The sequence below is a fragment of the Plectropomus leopardus genome, chromosome 16 (assembly GCF_026936395.1).
Source record: "Plectropomus leopardus strain MGB_pleo_1.0 chromosome 16, ASM2693639v1, whole genome shotgun sequence".
Taxonomy (NCBI): Eukaryota; Metazoa; Chordata; class Actinopteri; order Perciformes; family Serranidae; genus Plectropomus; species Plectropomus leopardus.
The window spans coordinates 25401589-25406233 of record NC_142191.1 but is presented as its reverse complement, the minus strand read 5'-3'; positions in this window follow the sequence as shown (position 1 = coordinate 25406233).

Genomic DNA, 4645 nt, shown 5'->3' with positions numbered 1-4645 from the left:
TTGTCTCTGATGGTTTGTTCCGTATGCGGCAGGTTTAGGGGCGGGACTGCACCATTTCATGAAAACACAGGGGGGTGAAGCAATACAGTGGCTCTCTGGATGTTTACTACTGTTTTAGCACATTCTAAGTAAAACCTTCCTGTTAATGATGATAGGTTAATCATTTTTTATTGAAAAAATAAATCATGATGTTTTATTTTTTTAGGGCCCCTTACAATCTTGAGTCACTAAAATTTCTCCCCCATACGGCACCCCTGACAGGAAATGTTGTCCTCTCCACATTGCTGATTAAAGCTATTTAACTCTATTGGAGGAATACTGTATTCTGTATTTTATTTCATTTTTAGTCAAAAAAAGCAATCAAAGTAAAATGTACTGAGTCTAGCAGTACTGGTATCAGCCAGAAAATAAAGTTTTTAACTGTAGGATGAAAAATATCCTCCACAAAACTTCTCAAATTCTGATGACACGATATCAGTTTAGCTTCAGCCTTTTTTTCCTGTTCATTAAGGGGTTATCACCAATATTTCAGCAGTGCTCACTTTCAGTTTTACATCCAGATGAAGTTGTTTAGATCATCAAGATAAAATGCTTGTTTACAACCTTGATCGCCTGTCTGCTTGTGTTTTATGACTCACTGAATACAGGTCCCAGATTCGCAGAGACCAAGCAGGTTAATATAAAAGTTTCAGAAACAGTCTGACAGGAAACATGTGGAAATGGGCAAGTTCATACTGCAAAGCTGATGAGGGAAGTGGGTATAGGTGGGTGGAGCAGTCATGTGATGGGAAATGGCAGGAGCAGGCCTTGCTGCAGGTCAAGAGGGAGTCGGTATAAATGAAAATGCTGAGAGAGAGAAAAATGGCAATAATCAGGCGGATATTGTGACAGCTCAACTTTGTTTCTGATTTCACTGTATTCCCCAGCTTTAAAAATAAACGTGATTTGTACGATGTTATCATGACAAATATAAATGATGGTCAAAACTACAAAAATACATGAAGTAAATAATAACTAGACGTTTCTTAAACATAAGCTGATGAGAAAAAGTGATTTAGCCTTTAAATTGAAAAATAAAAAAGCGATCGATAATAAACTTTAAAATAAATTATATTGAATGCAGTCACATTGTCTCCTCTCCCGTGTTTCTCTGCTGCAGCTCTCTGGCTCTGCGTCTGGAAAGATGCAGGAGGGCAAAGTGCAGCAGCTCGCCGCCCATGCATGCAGCCGGGGGAGCGCTCGGCGGCAGCCATCTTTACGTTCTTATCTCCCTCCCATACGCCCCCCCGCAGGCCAGGCTCAGCCCTGCTGTAATTGACTTTCTCCCACTGAGCCCGGTGGAGGCTTCAGGCTGCAGAGCTGCACTGAAAAACCTATTACACACTGCCGCACACCTACACACTGCAGACCTATAGAGAGGGAGGGGAGGGGAGGAGGGAGTGCGTCTCTGAATTCATCCAGAGAAGACGACAGCATGTGTCTGTTGGTTCAGATCCAAACAGGTAGGAACGACAGAAATCTCACTAACCAGCTTAGATCAGTGTGAGGATGACGGATTTGTGTGTGTGTGTGTGTGTGTATGTGTAAAGGTGTGAATCTGATCAGACAAGACCAACCTGCAGAGGGTGGAAACTTGCTCAAGTTTCTGTAATCTATCACAGTAAACATCAAGCTGCTTTTATTGTCAGAGTTATGTGAACAGAGCCGACAGCGAGGGTCAAGCTGAGGAGGAAGACAAGGTCACCTTCATCTCATGTGTCATGAATCCTCATGAAAAAGTCTGCCAGCCATGGCCAGGGACAAACAGAGGCCAGGTGAAAAAACATTGAGGGGTGGAGTAAGTACTTACTTAATTCAGTTAAAAGTACATTTCCACAGAATAAGTAACATCAGTCATGTTATATTTTCTGCTGCTCCGAGTCATGTCTTCTCTGCTGTTCTTCTGATCAATTCAAGTAGCCCAATATCACAAATTTTTCTCAAGGGGTTTCAAAACAGACAACACACCTTATCCTTTGACCCTCCAAGTGGATTAGGAAAAACACCCCCCCAGAAAACTTCAACTGGGAAAACAATGAAAGTAACCTCAGGAAGAGCATCTGAGGAGGGATCCCCCTCCCAGACAGACAAATAGATGAAATAAATGTTGTTTACAAATGAACCAGCATAATAAAATTACTTTCAGGTGTTTCGTGACAGCCTGAGCCACACAACAAGAGTTCAGGCAAGACAAGTTATACGTCAAAAAACAACTCAATACTTCCAGATGTTTTTTTTTTATCCCACAATAAAAACTTATAATCTTGTGATCTGCCCATAATGGCAAATTCTGGGGGGAGTTAAGTTGATTGTCCTTTATAAATAATGAATCTAGCTACTGTAACAATATCCACTTGTTTTAAAGCAGCAATAGAAAGCAGCATGGAGGCCAGTGAAAATGTTATGGTGATTACTTCTTTTTTATTTTTCTTTCAGTCTCTCTCTCCAACTTGGTGCAGACTAAATTTATGTTGATGTTTGAGCACTGCTTGGGTTGAGACAGATGGTAATTTGTGACGGTATTTCACTGCATCTGACTGGCAAAGTGGTTAAGATTAGCTCATCCACCTGCATGATGTATTTCTTTTGAAGTCAATCGGAGCTAGAGCCGATGAATACCGATCACTTTACCCCTTGTAACCTTTCCCATTACATTGTGAAGCGTCGTTACTGCACAAAAACCCACTTACACCCACCAAAATCTGGCTTTTCAGTCATGTGGCCCCACCCTTATATATGTGTAACTTTACAGCTCAATAAAATCTAACAGGTGAGTTATAAAAAGGCTGTAAACATGTTGACTTCTGCTCTAAAGTTGGGCATTTTAACATGGGGTCTATGAGGATTTACTCAATTTTGGAGCCAGCCTCAAATGGCCATTCAAGAAACTGCAGTTTTTGGAACTAATGTGTGGGCTCTGCCTTGGAGGTTGCCGCTTGACCTCAAAATGTAACGGATAGAATAAGTGCTGTAAAAAAAAAAGGACATATACTGAATTTATTGAGATAAAAATAAAGGCCTCTCTGCTTCTTTGAGAATTTAGTTTGAAATTATGTTTCCATCCAGATATTTTTTGAAGTTTTAAGCAAGTTTCCATAAGATGGAAAAATAAAATGCAGATCAGTGCACGTTTCTGTCACATGAATATTATCTTATTTGAAGATGAGATGAGAACCCCGCAGCGCCTCTTTGCTTCATTCCTGCATTTCTACACTACTGACAGGGCTTTCACCCTCATTTTTTATTCTCTTGTTTAATCTGTATATTCTCTTTAACTTTATTTTTATCTTCTTTATTTTTGTTTAAGTGCTGTTGTTTTTATTGTATATCTTTTGCCTTTTATGTGTGTTGAACTGTCTTGTTAAAAGGTACTATACTGTTAAACTTACCTTGCCTTTCACAGCAATCACACAAGTTGAACACTGCACAGAGCAAGACCATTATTTCCAATCGAGAGAGAAGCCAAAGTTCAACTAAATTGAAGCCTGACTTTCAGCATGTGGCTCTGGAATTGATGAGAGGCATCTGTTACGACAGACACTTTTGCTGTCGAGCAGAGTGATGGAAAAGTACATTTTTTTGTGCATTTCTGTTGCTTTCTGTAGCTCAATGTGGGTAACAATGCAGGGAGACAAGTCAAAATAAAGTGCCAGTAAATGTGTCTTTTAATACAAATAAACAATCATAACTATTTCCAAAAGGCAAACTGTCAAATCTGGCCAAAGCCCAGGAGAGAAACAGAGACGAATGAGAGAAGGGCTGGTTTTTATGAGCTCTGTGGAGGCTGAAACAGGTGACACCACATTAGGCTAATGACCTCCTGACCGCAAGAGATGATGAGGTTAAACTGAGCAGACACTGAGTTTTGTATTCATCTTGACGCTTGTGTTGATTTGCAGTACATGCGGTAATCTGCCTTGACTTAAGGATACTACTGCAAAAATAGCAAGCCTAAAATGTGGTGCACTGAAAAGTAACACAATCAAAAACACAGAAAAATTAACTGATGAAGGGAAACTTCACCTCAGAATAAAACAGAGTCAAAATAGAGAAACTCAACAGCAATGACTCTTTACAGAAATATTGACCTGGATCAGTCTTCAGTAACCAGGTCATGACTTCTGAAAAGACACATTGCCTTTCGAAATTTCAAATGCATTTTTTTTGGCACCAAAAGCCAAGCGCCATGTAGTTCCATCATATTGGAGAGAAGGCAGACATCTCTGCAGCCAGTGTCTTCAGCACAGCACCTCACATCAAAATAATCGAGATTGATAAATAGCAATACAGGTAAAAGGAAAAATGTGAATTTTTGATTTTGGGCTGAATTGACCCTTTAACAATAAGTAAACAGATTTTAATTCCTTGAATAAAATATAATACACAAACCTGGACAGTATAAGTATAAGTATAAGTATAAGTATAAGTATAAGTATAAGTATAAGTACTTGTTTGGTCCAATGGTCCCCTTACAAGTGTTATATTATTGAATTTATCATATTGTTGTTATATTTGGGGATATTTTAACAACATGATTTACCAGTGAACAGAACAGTAAAGTCTTGGGCCTGATACAGGTATGTTTATTGTAAGAATGCCAACTCTG